Source organism: Dermacentor albipictus, chromosome 3 (genome assembly GCF_038994185.2).
Source record: "Dermacentor albipictus isolate Rhodes 1998 colony chromosome 3, USDA_Dalb.pri_finalv2, whole genome shotgun sequence".
Lineage (NCBI taxonomy): Eukaryota > Metazoa > Arthropoda > Arachnida > Ixodida > Ixodidae > Dermacentor > Dermacentor albipictus.
This window is the reverse complement of record NC_091823.1, coordinates 60,272,789-60,292,565: the sequence shown is the minus strand read 5'-3', so window position 1 is coordinate 60,292,565 and position 19,777 is coordinate 60,272,789. Positions and strand designations below refer to the sequence as shown.

The window sequence follows — 19,777 nt, the reverse complement described above, 5'->3', positions numbered from 1 at the left end:
CAGCAATAATAATGACAAATAGAATGGTCCCCTTGAAATCGCTTTGGACCGAAAACATACTTCTGAGGAAGCAAATGAGGTCATTCATTTTTCCCGGCGATATTTTCGCGGAATCTGAAGCTGCTTATATTTGCGACCCTGCTTATCCGTGTAGCGGCGGTACAATAAGCCAGGTTCCTTGCCAAATGAAACCCCCTTTTTTTCCACTCCCCGTTTGACGCTCTTCCTCAGATCGGCTAATGAACAATCTTCCTGTTGCTCGCGAATCAGACTTTTTCTTTCAACTGCAGCCTGCTCCTGCCGGCTGGCGGAAACCGGAGCGAGTGCGGAGCCCGCGTCGCCTAATTGCGGCGTCGAGTCTATATCGCGGCTAGCACTGCACGCGTCACTCCCACTCACTTCCAGGACCCGCTCGTCTAGGCCAGCCTCCGAGCTCTGCCTCTCCCGTGACTGCTCGCCACTCAAGTTACCGTGATCGGTCCGTGTGCCGCACCGCCTTTCGCTCACCGACGCTAAGTCAAGTTCCCTCGACAGCGGGCGCGCTTTGGATCGCGTGGGGGCCATGTACGCCACGTCGGCAAAGAATGATTTGCCGTGATCCCTCAGCAACTGCTCCGAGCTATTTGAGAAGAGGTAGGAAAATTGCTCCGGGAGGGCGGCTGACACAGCGGCTTCGGTGTTAAGTTTCCCAAATTCTCCTTCAATGCTAACCGTTGCGATCGGTAAACAGACACTCTCCTTCTCGGCCACTTGCCGTATCCTAACGCACTCTCCCGTAAAATCACTCGAGGAGACGAAAGACGGGTGAACAACGTCCATAGTTGCTGCAGAGTCCCGCAGTGCTCGGCACTTCTTGCCGTTTACCTTAATTTCCTGCACATAGGGCTCCAATAGACGTATGTTTTTGTGAGTTTCCTGTATCGTTGCAAAAGCAATTCTCTCTGGGCAGCTTGCAGCGATGTGCCCTTGCTTTTTGCAATTGTAGCAGGTTAGCGGTCTCCGTTTTTCAAAAGAACGCGTCATTTCGTTTCGCTGTTTCGGACCATCGTCATCATTCTGAGATGCATTCTGTCCATCCCTTACAGTTTCTTTGGGAAGGGACTCGTCGTCCCGAAACTCGCGACGCGTGATTTCCTTCCGTTCGTCGGGCTTCCCGTAAAACCCATCTCTTCTATCTGCTTTTTCTATGCGCACTGCCTTGCTGTGCAAGCTGCGGCGTGTGTAATACTCTTCCGCTAACTCTGCTGCCTTGTTTAGCTTAACCTCCTTTAGCCTATCTTGCAGCCAGAGCCGGACATCCTCATCAATGCAACGGTAGAACTGCTCCAACGCGATGCATTCGACAATTTTGTCGCGGTCGTCGTAAACCTCTTCGCCCTTCAGCCATTCCACCAAGTCGGCTTTTAGACGAAACGCGAAGTCAACATTCGACTCCTTACCCTTTTTTGCATACCGGAACCTCTGCCGGAAAGCTTCGGGCGACAATTTGTACTTCCGCAGTAGCGCTTCCTTCACATCACTGTAGCTCTCAAACGCCTCTTTCGATAAGCAAGTTATTACGTCTGATGCCTCCCCAGGAAGCAACGCTAACAGATTCTGTGCCCAAAGGGATCGCTCAATGCTATTCCGTTCACACACGTGCTCAAATTTCACGAGGTATTTGGCCATATCCTCTCCGACGACAAAGGGTGGAAGTTGATCGCGTATTCTTGGAACATTAGAAGTGAGACTAGGCGCCGGCGAGTTATTTCGGATCTCCAACTCTTTCATTTTAAGCTCGTGCTCACGTCGCTCCCTCTCTCTCCTTTCCTCCCTTTCCTCCTCGCGAAGTTCCTGTTCTCTCCTTTCCTGCTCGCAACGTTCCTTCTCCTCCCTTTCCCGACGTTCATTGATATCCGCCCAGGCCTCAGCGGCTTCCTCAGCCGTTACGTCCCCAGTCCTCATGACCTCAAGGATCGCATTCTTTCTTTTGGTTGAGCCCAACTCAATGCCCAACTCCTCACAAATTTCGAGAAGTTCCTTCACCTTGTACTTCTCCATCGTTCACACTGTCCTCCTGCTGTTTACCCTTTTTGAATATACCTGCCGTACGCTACTATAACACTACTAGTAAGACATATGCAAGTATTTCACACTTTGCCCTGTTTACCCCCTCAGCATCCCCTGGTTTTCAAAACACTCTTACTAGGCTTGAAACACCCAAGGTTATCACAATGCAACACCAAATCCTTCCCTAAGCTACTATAACCTGTGTCAGAGAAAGTCTGGTGTTTGAGGTAAACTTCAGGCACTCACCGCGCCGAGGTAGCTGATGCCGGTCAATCCCGTAGCTGCCATCCAGTGTTACGACATCCAACCGGTGCCAGCAGTGTTACGAACTTGTACCGCTGCACCACGATAACGGCTTTGTGGTCCCGTAGCGCTCGTCACCCGTTTCGTGACAGAGCGTTGGTAGCGAAGACTCCGAGCCTGGCGTCGATGAGAATAACAAAAGGGACTTTATACATTATATACAGGTTATCATACAGGACATGAACGGGTCGGCACTGGGGCCGAGTGCTCACAACAAACGCGACTGTTCTCGCACGACGACGTCCGGCGAAAACGCGTTACACATCTCACCCCAGTCGGGAGCGACCCTCTCTCCAGGTGGGGTCGGCGGATCCTGTTTTCGAGCGGCGTGTCACTGCTTTTATAATCCCCGAGGCCCATTGTCACTCAAACGGCCCAATACAAAGCCAGCACACGACGGTCGTCCGAGGGGTCCAACCAGCGACCGCGCTGGCCACCCGGTTCAAAGTTCGCGCGCGCGGTGGCCTCCAGGCAAGGGAGGTGCGGCGCCGGGCTGTCGGGCACACGCGAACACGTTTAAACACGCTGCTTCGCCGAGGCTTCTCCCGCACGAAGGCGCAGCATCTTGAGTTGTGAAGGGAGAATTGTGGCGCTCGCAGGATAGATTCTGCATCTTGCAGATTCGGAATCCGGGCTTGTGGTAATGGCACAACACAGTCACCTGGCGCTCGCCACGATGAAGCCGATCCAGGTGTATTCAGCAGCGTCGTTGTACAACGTTACATTGTACAATTGACTTGCCCTATGACCAAATGTTTCTAACAAAGAGCGGGCTTCGGACATGCATTTCAGTTGTGTGTTGGCTTTAAGGCCCAAACAATGAAACGTTCCTTTCCTTCGAGCGCTTCCTAACCTTACGTGAGGCCTCCTTACAGCGAAGGACCGATGGAGGAAGCGAGCATACTCTGAAAGCTCCCTTCACCCGTCCTCACGTAAGGAGCGGTTGCCGCCATGCCTGGGTTCGAGATTATCTCTTAAAAGCTTTAGGCGAACACCAGAACACCCCTATTCAATAAAAAAGGTTGTATCGTCGCACAATCTCTAAGTTGATGAGCTAATATAGAGAAGCGTGGACGCTATTTTTTAGTTTTGTTTACTAAATCTAAAGAAGCAGCGCATTACAGTGCGAAACTTGATGTGCTCCAGCAACGCTGGTACGCCGGCGTCGTGCAACGCCTAGCAACGCTTCCATGCCGCACGCGTGACTGAAACGAACGTGCCCGGCAAAACGTACCGTGCTCGCGCTTCTCCGAAGGTGGGCGACAGCACGCACGCGCAAGCAAACGTCACGTGGTTAAGCAGTGAGGCGAAGTGCTCGTTCAGGGCCAGGAGCGGCGTAAGGACGCATGAAGGTAGCTTGGCCCAAACAATAAAACGTTCCTTTTAGGGGTGTGCGAATATTGAAATTTTCGATTACGAATCGAATACGAATAAGGCGAAGAACTCTCTTCGAATATCGAATCGAATATCGAACACATGTGTAGTATTAAAAAATTGCAAGAGCGGTAACAATAGCTTTATTACCCTTTTAAAAATAACATTGCATTTTACAAGGTTGCTTCAAATTAAAGAGGTACTCAATTATAGATAATGGACTCAGGTAATGCCCTCAGTCAGGTAAAACGCTTGTTACAGATTGTCGTGAAGGAAAATTAACTGCTCAATATGGCCAGAAAGTAAACGCTCTCTATGCACTGTCACATTTCTACCGGTAGAAAAGACTCTTTCACTAGGAACTGAAGTGGCAGGGATCGCCAAGTACTTCCGGGCGAGTGCACTTAAAAGCGGGTACCTGAAGCGGCGAATGGACTGCCGCCACTCACAAGGATTCATGCCCCTTTCCAGAAGAGGCTTTTGCGCGTAGTCTGTAACTTCCCTCTCAGGGGCAGATGCCAAATGTGTCTTCTCTTTGTTCATCACTAGATCGTCAAAAGCATTCCATACACTCGATGCCACCAGTGGACACGAAGTCGACGCTGGCACGGCGGTGTCCCCACGGTGTTCCACGATGGCTTCCTGGAGCTCCCTTGTCACAAGGTTTTTCAGCCAGATCATCTGACCAGATGCCTGATGAACTGTGGCCATAAAGCGCGGATCAAGAAACATGCCTAGGCTGGCCACTTCATCAAATTTCCACTCCGCACAAAGAGCCTTGATACATTTTGAATCAATGTTAGCAAACCCTGAGTTACCTTTGCAACCTTCAAGGCAATGGGGCATTCCAAAAATAATTGGAATTATAAAGCTTGGTGAAAAAGGAACCGAAACTGATCATGTCTCAAATGCCTGAATATGGAATATGGAATATACTTCCATATTCGAATATACTTCGAATATGGAAAATATTCGATTCGTATTCGAAATTCCGAATATTCGCACACCCCTAGTTCCTTTCCTTCGAGCGCTTCCTAACCTTACGTGAGGCCTCCTTACAGCGAAGGACCGATGGAGGAAGCAAGCGTACTCTGAAAGCTCCCTTCACCCGTCCTCACCTAAGGAGCGGTTGCCGCGTGCCTGGGTTCGAGATTATCTCTTCAAATCTTTCCGCGAACACCATTATTCTATTAAAAAATGTTGTATCGTCGCGCAATCTTTAAATTGAATAGCTAATATAGAGAAGCGTGGACGCTTTCTTCTAGTTTCCTTTACTAAAGATAAAAAAAGTTGCGCATTACAGTGCAAAACTTGATGTGCTCCAGCAACGCTGGCACGCCGGCGTCTTGCAACGCCTAGCAACGCCTAGCAATGCCTTGCATGCCGCACGCGTGACTGAAACGAACATGCCTGGCCAGACGTACCGTGCTCGCGCTTTTCCGCAGGTGGGCGACAGTGCGCATGCGCAAGCGAATGCCACGTGGTTAAGCAGTGAGGTGAAGCGCTCGTTCAGGGCCAGGAGCGGCGTAAGGACGCATGAAGGTAGCTTTGGAGCTACCTTATGCTGAGGAAGCACCAAGGAAGCCTTCACCGAGGGCCCCTCAGTAAGGAAGCTTTCAGAGTGACATAAGGTAGCCTCACCCCAATGAAGGCTTCCTTAGTGAGGTAAGGAAGATTTCAGTGTTTGGCTTCTTATGCTGAGGAAGTACCAAGGAAGCATCAAGGAAGCCTCCACCGAGGGCGCTTCAGTAAGGAACCTTTCAGAGTGACATAAGGTAGCCTCACTGCAATGAAGGCTTCCTTACTGAGGTAAGGAAGATTTCATTGTCTGGCCCTAAAGGTAACAATGTTAAAGAAGTGCAGTGTTGCTCTAGGTGATCACGAAGCGCGCAACGGAATTGTTTGAGGTGCTTGTCCCCAATCTCCGGCAACGTCCGAGGTCAGTTTACTCTTACATTTTGGTATCCTCCTGCCAAGGTCTTTCAGCTTTCGCTTCTCTGACGTTTTCTTTTGTTGTTTCCAAAGAAAACGAAAGTATACACCAATTTTCCGCGTGCGTGTTTTGGATCCATACGCGTTTTCGCTTTCATGCATCGGCTTTGTGAATCCTCTCCGTAATGCATTCCTGCCTGAGGATCGTCCACATTATCCTCCTGGTTTTCACTTTCCTCCTTTTCTAGAGAAACTACGCTAGCGTAGTCGAGAGTGTCGGCAACGTGAAGAGGACAAAACGTGCCATACGCTGTGCCGACAGGCGCACACACACCGCGGCGACCGAACTCATATGCGACGCGTTCGAAATGATGAAAAAATAAAAATAAAGAAAAAGAACTCGCTCTAAAGAAAGTAAAGTACGAAGATCGAGAATGAAAAATGAGATAAAAAAACAGCGTGGAGGTAAGCGCCAGCGACGATGGCGTTTGGAATGTAATTGTTCAGCGGGGTTATTAGAGTGAAGGGAGACCTTGTCCCAGAAAGGAACCTCGGGTGAAAGAGCGCCGACGAAAGAACGGGCCAACGCCAGTAACGCCCCACCGAAGGAAAAAATATATACGAAGAAAAACAGCGGCTATGCGGTGGGGGTCGGTCCTCGCACTGGAACGGAGTCCGCCACGGTGGCACCTACGCACCTACGCGATCAAGCGCGAGCCGCTCTCCAACCTGTTGCCAAAGCTTGACCGCTGGTCGCGCTTGCTTCCACCCCAGCTCTCTCTCTCTCAGCACCGCGCCCCTTCGCGCGGCTTTCTTTCGCATGTACACGCACACAAGCACGCACACACGCACATAGCTCACATCCCGTGGCATGTGCGCGCCCATACCTTGCCTAGCTGCGGCCGGTTGTCCGTTCGCCACGGCGACACTCGAGTGGTCAGGCTTCCGTTCTTGTTTCTCCACGCTTCCACCTCCTCGACTAGACCGCCTTCGTCGTTGCCCTTACCCCTGACGTGTCACAGAGGTGTCCGCCTCCCTTCGTAGAGTCCTTTCACTGACGGTTTCTGTATCGCCTTACAGCTTTTTTTTTTTCTTCTTCTTTTGGTACGGAGTTTCTGCTGTTGTCTTTGTGGTTCGCTATTTGCAGTCGTTACGGTATTTTCTGGGCTGAAAGCGACACGTGTAGGACCCGCTTTTCGCTTTTATCTTGCTTCCTTTGCAAATTTCCCGGCCGCTCGCTACCGACTTGCTCGTCGACCCGCCACCTGCCCTGAGCCAAGGATTTGAGGCCGTCAAGGGCTACGCGAGAGCGTTGTTGCGCGATTTGGCCCTAAGCGAGCCGGCAGACCGTGTCGAGCAAGTTTCATCTTGCGCCGAGCGGAAAGAAAGGCCGCTTTGAGAACTTTGTCGTGTGTCGCGTCCGCGTTACGTACTGCTCCGGAAACGGCTAAAGGAAACAGTAATAGATTATTGCGTCTTTCTAGCGACGGTGCGGACGCCCCAGTCCGTCACATCCTCAGTGAATGGCCAGGCGGTGCTACTCTTTTCTAATTTCTAGTCGCATGACGGTGTTTCACAAGGAGATTGTGCATGAAGGAAGCTGTAGATAAATGTACGTTTCGTTCTTAACAACGAATGGGTATACTGCGTGGCAAGTGATGCAGTTAGGATCATCGTGGTCGTACGTGTTGAATTTAGACAAACAGCAATCACGTGCGCAAGAAAGCCAGCCACTGTTGAAGGCAAGGTTCACACAACTTGAGTTAGCCATATTACATTATACCAACATCATCTGTCACTGGCTTGATCAATATCGACAGGTCATTACAATAAGCCGATACATTAACGTTTCTTTATTCATACTGCCAGCATATGTCAAGACAGGAGTGGTGGTTACATTGCGGTCGTGTACAAGCTAAACATAGTACATGTTTATACAATCCTACAGAAAGCAGTCAGGATAGGAAGGCACAACATATAAACAAGTGCGAAAACAATAAATCACATGACTTACAATTGAGAAGTTATATCGCTATAACTAAAAGAAAGGAAAAGTGATGCACCAAACAGCTGCAACCGAAAAACAGCTAACAGTTCTTGAAGAAAAGTAATGAGCGCCACAATGACGCGGAGTAAAAAAAGAACATGTATACGATGGACAAACCAACTCGCCCACATCAAGCTTCTGCTGCAGCTAACAATAAAACGTATTCTCAGCCGTTTACAAATAATTAGTAACAGCCTTTTCAAAAGCTTGTAAATCAGAACAATCTACTATCTCTTGTGGCAAGTTATTCCAGTAGCGTATGCTTCGAACCAAGAACGAATGCTTGGATGATTCTGTTCTATAATTAAGTGGTTTAAGATGTTTTGAATGCTTTGTTCTGCGGCTACCAGGATTCTGTAATGTGATGTGTTTTTTAAAGTCTGCTTTATAGTCCGAGCCTAATTTATTCATGATAATATGATTCATGTAACAGTGTTTCGCTCTAATATTTCGCATTTAGAGTTCCTGTGAAACGGAACTAATGCGATGACGTGTTGTTGCAGAGGAGAACTTTTGAAACTCATTCGTTTCGAAAGACGCTTTTTATTATTAATTTTCCACGTTATCCATGGGTTTCTTCCTGTTCATTTTGTCGGGGTGCTTGGGAACAAATAGTTATATGGATTTGAGTACCGCACTTTTAAACTTCTCTCAAGCATCATTTACTGACGCAATGTTTAGCGGAATAAAATGGCTGAAACCATCATAACCTTCCTCTAAATGGTCCAATACTGCAACATCATCTGGTTTAGAGAAATCGGGGATTACAAAAGTTTTATTCTTTTCAGCTCGGTTATATCTAGTAGATACATGCGTGATCACCATTTTGTGGCAAGAAATCCCTTCTAAGACTCCACACCAGTACTTGTACTGTGTGAGAGATCCGCTAGAAAAGACCAAATCAAGTAATGATTCTCCTGATTCGTGGGTTCCTGTGAGCGTAGTTACAATTTGTGTTAAGGTAGAAAGCCAGACTCAGAAGAACACAAGACGCGGTCTGATCATTTTGACCTTCTCGATAGTATACCCAGACAATATGCAGCAACTTAATATCTGCGGCCATTATAAGCTTACAGTTGTTGTCCCCAAACTTATAAAGTAAGAAATAATTAAGCGATAGTAGGCATTCCTCGGTGGTTGCAGGGGGGGCGATATACTGCAACAATTACAAAATACAGACTACGGATCTATATGGTACCTGCAATACACTCCAGTTCTCCAGTTCTGGAGTGTCGTCAAAAAAGCAAGCTCTCGTTTTACAGTCTTGTGGCAGCTGGTGGCGGACATTGGCGTCGCCCAGGTGATTTATATTCTTCAATGAATTGAGTGCGCTTCCGTTGGGGACATCATTAGCGAGGACGCCTACGAGTATTAGTTCTATGATGTCCTTAATGTTGCCTTTACTGAAGGCCTCTTAGGATAGAATAATGACGTGGGCCGAATTCACAAAGCTTTTCGCAAGTAAGCGCTCTTCGCCATTGGCCGGCATTATGTCCAACAGCAGGGTTGGCTGAAATTTTCACTTACGAACAATGGTAGTTTATAAAGATTTTGTAAATACGGGCCCCGTTTATAAAGGCGGTTCAATTAGACTTTTTTGATGCGCATCCGCCTGATTTTGAGTTCGCATTTCGGCATAGCTTGTTAATGGATATTGCATGAGATTACTCATGGCATAGCATGGAAGTACACAATATCCTACGCCTCACCGTCAGTTGTAGAGCATTTAGCATCTTAGTAAAATTTGGCATCATGTAGATACAAACGCCTGTGCTTACAGTGTTTCTTTTTTTCGTTTTTGTTCCCGACGACGTGGTAGTGTCAGGTTGGCATGCAGGTGAGACAAGGTATGCAGGCAAGTCCTGCCTACGGGTTTCGCAAATGATCTCATAAAAATAACATTGTTTTAGCACTGAACATGCCCGGAAAAAAAATTGTAAGCAATATCAGTGCACCATAAAGCATCGAAAAACGGTTAATGGTCGTTAACCGCTAAAATACACACAAATAAGCGCCAAAATTAAGCAACAAAAATTGCCGCGGGCTGGCCCATGCACTACTTCTTTGACTCCAGGATGGCCGTGCACACAGGAACGATGTTCTTGACAGCTGCAGTTTCGGGTGGCGGTTTTGTGTCGTTGTTTTGAGGAGGCGTATAGGTGCCTACAGCCCGCGCTCTGCTTTCGGGCGGGCACGGGGTATGGGAGAGGAATGAAGAGAATGATAGCAGAGCGTTGGCTGGTTGTTGCTGTTGAAAATATTTACTGAAATGAAAACTGAATGCGCGAACGATGAAGATATGTTAGCTCCGTCGCCCACCGGTGGTAGGGCGCCTTAGTCTAGGCCGTGACCATGCCTGCCTGCTGTGCCTACCTCTCCAGCTATTTATCTATATAGCTGGTCTGGTGGGTTTCAACTGGACAGTGCTGTCTTCCACTGGTCTATTGTAGGGTTCGGAATGGGTGTTCGCGTATGCCTATACGATGTTGTACAGCGAGGCGTATTCATGACAATATGGGCACTTTTAGGGGTACGGAGTTGGTTGAATTGCGTGGTGCAATTTGAGGTAATGGTAGGTGTTATTATGCAGTCTTCACCAGGCCACAGCGCCTTCGCGGGGGAGTGTTTTATGTAGGAGTGGTAGTGTGGAGGCTTGATTCCCCACTTGAGCACATCGCGCCGTGAATTCACTTGTCGCATGTATGTTGCGCTTTGCATTTTAGTTAATGTGCAGCGATGTGCGTGGTTGTGAAGCGTTGTATATAGTTACCTAGCATCGTACGTAGCTGTGTAACGTCGTACGTCGATGTATATTGTCGTATATAACGTATATAACGCCTATCACCAGTTAGGAGCCGACGTACTCTGCTCTGCTACACAGTACAAGTCAGTACAAGTCATTAGGGATTAATATGGCGACAGCCGTAGTTTTCTTTCCGCTTTACACTGCAGTGCAGATGACTTCGCCTTACGTCCATAATTCCGTACATCATTTAGAACCAGGAAAGATGACATAGATACAACTCTGTTTAACGCACGTGAGAAAGTCAAACCTCCAGTGAGAAGCGAAGGAGTACGGAAGATCAAGAAACACTAAAGCATCGTCATTTAGGAGCACGGCGAGAGCGGCCGGCGCACGCAGCTAAACGGCCATTCTCCTCCATTCCCTCGCCGTTTTCTTACGGGCGGCCAGCGAGTCGCGCACGATTCGTTCCGCTGGTTTGAGACGAAAACGCCGACTCGCGTCGGACCGGGGAGCAGTGAGCGAGTGCCCGACGTGAACTTGCACGCGAAGCGTTTTGCGACTTGAGTAGGCGCGCGTGATCTCCATTTGTGTAATCCGAGCACACGGCGGCCGACAAAGAGGGGCCGTGTTTCTCCGCCGCACAACCCCCCTCCTCTTCCTCCCCTCGCCAGTCGCTTGCACGTGAGTGCCGGTCGCTGGCTGGGCGGAAGGGACAGCGGCGCAGTTGTCACTCTGCGCGGCGGCTTCTTGGTTTTGCGCAGGGGTGCATGCACACCCCCGTTACGAAAGAGTTGGTGGCCCGTTCGAGTCGACTGGCCCCAGCCGGCACCGGCCTTCACTCTCTCTGATTCTCGCTAAGCGAGGCCGCGATGCAGTGCTGGACATTGGTCCCCCTTTCTTTCATTCGTTATTATTCCTTTTTCTTCACTGTCGATGCTCACTTGCCTCTCGTGAGAAATCTGCCTACTGCATGAGTTCCTACAGTGGTTGGAGAGAGCCTAAAGTACATTCACTTCAATATAAATGCAGCATCGTTTTTCTACATTACCTAATAAAAGTAGCCTATGCAATTAAAGACGAAGTCGAGTTGGGGACTACCTATGGAAACACACTGTGGGACACAAGTTGTATAAAGAGGGATAAAGTTCATCAGACAGGCTAGCCGACGTTTCGATAGCATATCTACATATCTTTGTTTGACATATCTTTGTCAAAAGCTTTTGAAAAATATATGTCCGCTTATACAAACGTCGGCCGTGATACAGTCGTAAATTAAAAATGAAAGAGAGATGTTCACACATAGGTTTACTTTCTTCATGATTAACGAAAGAGTCATGCGAACGCCTGAATTTCAAATTCAGGCTGCTATGAGCGAAGAATGATAAATGAGGCATCTTCCATACTAGCGAAGGGCCGTTTGCGCCCGTCACGAAGACTCTTCGACAAATAGAAAGTAGATTTTGAGCCCTAAAACCTGTTTTGCACATCGCGGTGCTTTGCGGTAGGGAAAGACAAACGCCTTTAAATATAGGCCTTGTCCCTGTTCTCGTATTCAAGCTTATCTGAAGATATGAAGAAGCATTTCAACAAAAGATGCTAAGGGCGCCCGAGATGTTACGATGTTTCAGCAAGATAACATACAAGAAAGTGAGAGAAGTCACTGGCTATGTCGGTGAGGGTGCCTTTGCAGATTTCAGTTAGATAACCGGTTCGAAGATTAAGGTATGCAAAATGTACGGTATTTCACCTGTTGCTGTGTCAGATCTTACAATGATGCACTCAGCACAGTACGTGTGATGTTCCGAGGATTCTTGGTGAATTCCTCGCAGCTTCTTTGTTGTGACCTCGCTAAAGTTTAGCCGCAACCTTGCACACACGATATTCGCCGAGAGCGAGAAGTATTATCGCTTCTAAACGGAAGGTGACATTAGATATCGCGAGAAGGAACTCTGTCATAGACTTGCTGGTTTTCACTTTAGTGGTGGGCGAATAAAAAAAACATATTGGAACACGAATCGAATATGAATAGTAAGTGTCGACCATCTAATCGAATATCGAATAGTTCAAGGCATTTGCTTATATTTACGACAGCAATATTCAGTTCTGTATATGTAGATGCCACGCCTCTACTGACTACTGCAATATTGACAGCTAACTATCAGGAACACAGGATCAGCAGTGAATATAAGCTCACTCATTGTCATTAAAGTACCTTTAAAAGAACAAGCTTTCCTGGAATGAGTGTCTGCCATGGGATGCTTTCAAGAAGCGCTAATTAAGTGATTGGCCATAATTAAAACTTCAGGAATTGTTAAAGAAAAAAAGTAACTGTGGAAAGACTCGCGTGCCGTAGACGCATGTAAAAAGGCCTGCTGAAACAGAGACTACTGCTTGTAGAGTAAAGTGTACATGCCTGCATGACTAGAATGCCACAAGCACAAATTTACATACTAGAAGCAAAAATCACAGGTTGTCAAGTAGGTATCCGCCGCGATACAGAAAACAAAGCTTGCATTACCCATTTCGTTTCGGTGATGCTTGGAAACCTTTCTTTTTTTTTAAACACATAAAAGGTAATGCAGAGTTGGTATATAATATATAACACGCTATTAAAGTGACATGCGACGGACGCGATTGCCTACATGATTTCTCGCCCACCTGTGCAGTTATTGGCGTAGCATGTGGTCCAATCAATGTGCGTAATTACAGGCATAATAAATACTGATCGCCTGGTAGCAAGGTGCGCTGCACGAGTTTTGAAGTTCAATTTGTTCTTAACTAGGAATTCGTAAGTTGTGCAAATACCATATATTTTTTTTTTAAATTCCATATGTAGTTACGAAGTAGATTCTTAACGACAGTCAGGACAAATTAATTCTTGCGTATAGTAAACTTCGTATATATCGGGTCTAGAAATGGGTTCTTCCTTTCTTCTTGTATTTTTTTTTTTGAAAATGGCTAAATGGCACCTTTGTATATCTGGCTTATATAGACAACCGGGCATGATTTTCATGGCAAAAAACATTTATCAAAAGAAATCTCTATTATCTCTGTGCCTCATTTTATAACTTCATTTTTTTATTATGCTGAGTACAAGGCTGAATGTTCTATCGTCTATACCTGGCACGAAATTCATTAGGGATTTCGTAAGAGATATTTGCACTGACCGGCCGTGTTTGCTATAAGGGAATGTTGACAGCGCTGTGCGTGTTTGAAACTCGCTTGTCCCTTCTTTAGCGCTGTTGCCTTCGAATATGTCAAACATACTGTTCGCTGGCGCCTGCTCTTACCAATAGTTATAGCGTTCAATCCGTGAGGTTGGCCTAAACTTTTTCAGTGTGCAGAATTTTTCCTGCGAGATTGTGCCTCATGACATGCAGTGTTAATATCGCTATTATAGCCGTCAATTACTGTATCATCAAAGAAAGAAAGGAAGAAAGAAATAAAGAAACCTCGCAGCTGATGTCACCATTGAAAAGGAAATTTTGTAAGGGGAGTGAAATTGAAGTAAGTGTGGAAAGCGAAGTCGTAGGCAAGATTGAGAACGAACTGCCCGCCTGCTGTATGCCTTGTGGGGAAGGCCAGTCACGCACCCTTAAAGTCTTTTTTCTGACTTCATACACCGTTGTGACAAACTTCCCAGAAGATTTGCGGTGAAGTTCTCCGGAACAGTACAAGTTAAAGTAGCCTATAATTTTATAGAACTCTCCAGCTGGCAGCAGTTTTAATAGAGAGTTGTTGCGTTCGACGAGTGAAGTTTACTGTTATGTGCAATAAAAAGAAGCCCATACGTGAGCTCGACGCATGGCGCACATTCTTTATATCTGGACACATCAAGAATATGTGCCTACAGTATACTATGCGACGAAATACTCCCTTTTACTTGGCAAACCTGACTAACAAATGCATTACCGGAAGATTTTAGGGGTCATGAATGCACTGCTGCCACAGTATGGACAAAAATGATCTCTATATTGCTGTTGTATATTAATGCCCCTTACTATTTTTCTTACTAATTATTTATTAACGCTTTATTGTTGCACTGGCCTTGAAAATGTTTCATTCCTCTTTTTGCTTCAGCGAATGGAGGCGGTACATTTAGACTAGCTGCGAACCACAGCCGAAAAGGCAGTCCTCCGTCAGCAAAAAATACATAAATAAAATAAAATAAAGAATACAAGTCATGACGGTACGTAAACTAGTTTAGTAGCTTGCAGTTGTCCTTTTCAGTAAGTAAACTTGCGCAAAAGCAAATGAGAGAGGAATGAGAAAGGGCGCAGTGAGGCGCGCGGGAGATGGAAGTGGTCGAATAAGTAAAGGAAAAGAACGCGCTCCAAAACTAGAGGTTAAGCAAGTAAGCGAAGTGAGCGTTTCCGTTCAAGTTGTCCGTGATCTACCTACCTTGCAAGTCGGCATATACGCGGAACTTGCAGCCCCTCTTGGCCGTCGTAGCGAGAGCTAACGAGATCACCTATCGTGCAGCGCTTCCGAGCCGCGCGCTTTACCGCGCATGCGCCACGTATGGCGAACCGATTCGTGCGTACTGCGCAACACAACGCACAGAAGAATGAAACGTTCGAACCGCCAAAGTAGCCTGCTGCTCCGTTATAAACAGCTTCGTATATTGACGCGCCTTCTCCATCGGCTGGATGCAACGCCTCAAGCAGCAGCGCAGCATTCAATGGCGGCTGCAATTACATCGCAACTCTTGACAGCAACTCCGTCACACCTGAGTTTATCGACGCACACCGTTAAGCGCGATGATTTCTACCGGCAAGGCGCCTCCGAAGCGGCGTACGATAATGTCGGACACCGTGCGCTACACAAGACGTTTGAAGCGGGCTTGCTGCGCGCTCTCCGCTCTGCGGCCCGGCGACGTTTGTTATTTCGTCAGATAGTTCTCGTCCACCCTTTTCATCAGCACTTGTTGCTGTCAATTATTGCTCGTCTTTTTTTTGTTGTTGTTGTTTCTGTGACAGGCATTGCATGGAAAATAAAGTACACCACGTTAGCTACAAAAGGAAGGCAAGTGCTTAGGAAAAAAAAAATAATGACCAATTGAATGTACATCTGACGTATCAATCGTTACTGTCATTTATAAAGTTCCGGGCATCGAAAATAGGATAGAAAATTACGATAGTAACAGTGTGTCGACACCTCGTAACAAACTTTTAAACGCGGCCGGTACATAAATACCCAGTACAGGGTAGCCAACCGGGGATAATTTCTGGTTAACCTCCCTGTCTTTCCTTTGTCTCTCTCTCTCTCTTAAACACGCCTAAACGCCTAATTGCGCTCGCCCTGGAAGATGGCGGCATCTTTAGCTGAACGGAAAGCCCTGGTGGAATGAACAGCATAAGGTACCATTGACAGTTTCTTTTTTTTTTTGGTGGGGTATTGTGAACCTTTGTGTGGTTTAGGAATACTGATTATAGAGCTCAAAGCATCTCCGATGCACCCTTGTTCTTTTTATCTGTGACTATCAAAATGTGGAGCTAAAGATTCCTAAACATTCAGGAAGATGAGTACGCTAGAAAGTGGTGCGCAGCAGGCCGAAATGTATATATTGTTTCGTATAAGGTAAAGAAGGTGGCACGCACTTGCGAAAATGTGAACTGGTCATTCCGTGAGAAAAAAAAACAAAGGTTTCTTTCTCTTGAAAATATTGCATAATAATGCGCATTAAACGTATCTTAACCACCTGAACCACACTTACATCGTGACTGTGCGTTTTTTCACAACCCTCCTACTCCTTCAGCCAACGAATGACGACGTACCGCATGTCCTTGTCATCCCGAAGTGTTCGCTTTGCAATCAGCTTGAGCGCGCGCCCTCTTCAGGCAGCCGTTGTTTGAGAAGACGTAGGCTGACAGTCAGAGCTCGCGATTCGACGCTGCTGGCAGTCGACTGCCTCTACAGGGCATTTCTCCGGAAGCACACTCGATCAGACTCAACCGAGAAACGACGCAGGCGAACGACAGATTGATAGGGCTACTGTTTAAGTTGGCTTTCATCATTAGCCCCATCGCGAAATGTTTTAGCTTTCTCGACACTCAATCCATTTCGCTGGTGCATTGTCTTCCCTTGTGAGCTATGCTGGGAAGCTTCACGCACCGACACTGATTTCACAGTCTATCACTCAAAGAAGACTACTGAAATCTTAGTCGCACCCGCCCGCCGTATAGAACGAAAGCAACGTACAAACAAGGCTCGTGCTTCTGTTACCTTAACGCCACTTTCATCCAACGCGTGAGCCCAGCGGGCCCATCAGTGTTCTCGCTCGTTTCTTTTTTTCTCTTAACCTCCTTGCCCTTGCGTAGGGTAGCAAACCGGACGCGCTCCTGGTTCAAACCCTATTTCTCTCCACTTGGCGCATTTCTTTCTTTCGTTTTCAAAACAACCCTAGATTGACAGAAATCTAGAAGAGGCGCTTATACTTGACCATTTAAACCGAATCACACGAATTTAGCGTCTTAATTTGAATCTCAGGTGAATATTTAGTTGGGCATTACTCAACTGTATGCAAACAGGTTTAAGCATTCTTCCGTGGGATCGACCCTTCAATAACTGACACTTGCAGACGCCGTTCCCTCTTACAAAGCGTCTTATACATAAGCAACCGTTTCAACCCCGGTGCTCCAGAGGCAACGAAGTTATACATACTAGCACACCGAGCGCACATCGCAAAGTCCTTTGGCTCGTTGCGTCGTGTATGCCACGTGCTGACCAGCGTAGGCTGCGCGGACCTCTCGCTGCAAGATGTATACATCTTGCAGCGAGACATATTCAGGGACAAACCCTCGTTTAGGCGGATCTCGTAACAACATACGACTGTGACAGGACAGGCTCGCTTCTTCGCTCTGCTCCTTCTCGAAAACCCAAGGATACTGACCCCCTACGTATCCATCGGTCGAATACACGAGCCTTGAATAGGCATAAAAGAAAACGTTCGGAGGTCTCTTCGAATCGAAGGCCGCAATTGCCGCCTGTACAGGCCGCAGTAACCGCTGAGCCAAAGTTACGCGACCGCGGGCTTGACCAGTTCTGCTCGTGCCGGCGGCCACGAAGAGACGAGGGGCGACCAATGTCAACTGGGGCCAGGACAGCGCTTTCTCCAGGCACACGTCGCTAAAGCGTCGCGCGCCGCAACACGACAGGCGACGAACAACGCGACGCGTGGCCTATTGGGCGTCCTTTCTCTCCTATAGCGGCCGCACGGCGACGGCTGCGCGGTCTCCCGTGAAGTACAGGCGCACGTCCACGCGACGTTTCGCTTCCAAAGGCGAAACGAGTGCGAAGCGTCCCAGACACAGCCGTGCGGCACGTGAGGGAGCATTCGTTGTATATACGTGCGCCCAACGTTCGACCGGCCGGTCTACAGGCAGTGAGGCTGGAGGATCTCCTCCTTCGTTCGTCGTCTTTGACAATGGATCTGCATACGATTGCCGGTTGCCGATGCCGCCGCTGTTCTCGTTCCACCGCGGCCGACGCGACAACAGGGTCGGTGGGAGCCTGACTGAGGTGAAGCTAGCGGGGAAAAGAAAAAGAGAAGTGCAAAACAGCGCGGAGCCTATGGTTGCAGCAACGGCCCTTTTTCACGTGGAGGTTGACGTTCAATGGGAGGACGTTCTTGCGAATCAGCGCAACAAGCCTAAAGGATGAGAAAATAAATGAAAGCTATGAGAGGGCAAGAAATAACGGAAAGAAAGAAAAGGCAGGACGAAGCTGACACAGAGCGCGTAACGAGAAACGCGGAGTCGCGTGAGCATTTGAGAGAAGTCGAAGCAGCGACCGACTGTTGGTCGCAGACATCCGTGTTCGCGGTTCGGACACGCGTCATTGGCCGCGCTGCTGCCCTTCCTCGCCAGCCTACTCAATTTTGTGGGCGCCGTTCCGAGCACTACCTTTTGTAGGTAGCACCACTCAAAAGGGCGACAGAGAAAGAGAGAGAGAGAAAAAAAAAAAGACCGAAAAGAGGAAAGCGGTCTTCGTCCCGCTTGGAGTGGCGAGCAACCGCTGATGCCGGTTGAACGCACGTAGTCCCCCTCTCCACCTTGCCTCGCCACGGAGGCGCCGGTAGTGCGACGTGGTCCCGCCGTCACTCAATTCCGAGAGCTGCCTTCGCTCTCCCCTTGTTCAGCTGTCGCTCCTTGTTAAAGTAGCGTGAAGTCGTCGCCAGTTCCTTGTACGTACTAGCGCTCCGTCCGGCTCTTCCAGGTGCTGAGTAAAGAAGCGCTGGTCCCCGGAAAAGAAACCCCAGGGTCTGCCTCCATGTCATCGCGTTCAAACTTATCGGTGCTGCAAATTACGCAGCGCCGTCTTTTTCTTCTTTTTTGTTGTTGTTTATGGCTACATCCAACAGTGTAACCTCTGCACGTTTTCTTCTTGTCTGTGCTAACTCAGAACGATAATCGTCCATTCGTCTTTCTTGGCTTGGCATTCATGTCATGCTCGCTTATGCTAATGCAGGGTACATGTATACGTTTATAGTGACCCAGGAAAGGCGAGAACTATTGTCGCACTAAAATGCACTCAGATTTTTCCTCTTGTTGTTTAAACACTACAGACAGATGGCTCCCAAGACACAGTTAGCAGCAGGCTCCCAAGCAAGCTCCCAAGACACAGTTAGGGAATCAAAAGTTAAATTAAAAAATGGGGTTTTACGTGCCAAAAGCACGACCTGGTTATGAGGCACGCCGTATTGGGGTGCTCCTGAAATTTGGACCACCTAGGGTTCTTTAACGTGCACCTAAATCTAAGTACACGCTAGTTTTCGCTCCCATCGAAATGCGGCCGCCGTGGCCGGGATTCGATCCCGCGACGTCGTGCTTAGCAGCCCAGCACCATAGCCATTAGGCAACCATGGCGGGTAGTCAAAGAATCAGCGCTATATTCACCACACAACGCGACCACACATACAACAGTAACACAAACACACTAATGCTGCGCAAAAAAGAGATAAAAAAAGAGAAACACGGAAATCCAACCAGAGAGGCAATCAGCTGCTTTGTACCTGAATAAGGAAATCTTAGAAAAAATATGCAAAAAAAGAGAAAGAAAGCGGGCCTTGCCAGGACATAATAGTAATCACATGTCAAGGGGTTCACGCGAAGGATTATTGATTTAACACCTTGAAGTCAATGAACTTTGAACTTTCTATATGGCACATGTTTACATGATATGCTATGACTCACTGTTCGTTCTTAAGATAAATAAATACTGGTTAATAAAGCAAAAGGAAGAGCCGCTTAGCATCGTAGCTCCTTCACCTGTCTATGTGCACGGAATTCACGACATTTACTTCTGAGAAATTTGAAAGGTTTTCG

At 47.6% G+C, this 19,777-nt stretch overlaps 2 protein-coding genes across 6 annotated transcripts in view; one reads left to right on the top strand and one right to left on the bottom strand.

The window, feature by feature from the left end:
* LOC135898758 (uncharacterized) overlaps positions 1-6,706 on the bottom strand; it is a 139,783-nt gene extending 133,077 nt beyond the window's left edge. For all 3 annotated transcript variants that reach the window (XM_070535501.1, XM_070535502.1, XM_065427895.1), the window contains exon 1: positions 6,546-6,706. The gene's annotated coding sequence lies outside the window, so the exon portion shown is untranslated. The remainder of the gene's footprint in view (positions 1-6,545) is intronic.
* LOC135898757 (salivary peroxidase/catechol oxidase-like) overlaps positions 1-19,777 on the top strand; it is a 133,794-nt gene that overhangs the window by 41,036 nt on the left and 72,981 nt on the right. The gene's annotated exons all lie outside the window — the stretch shown is intronic.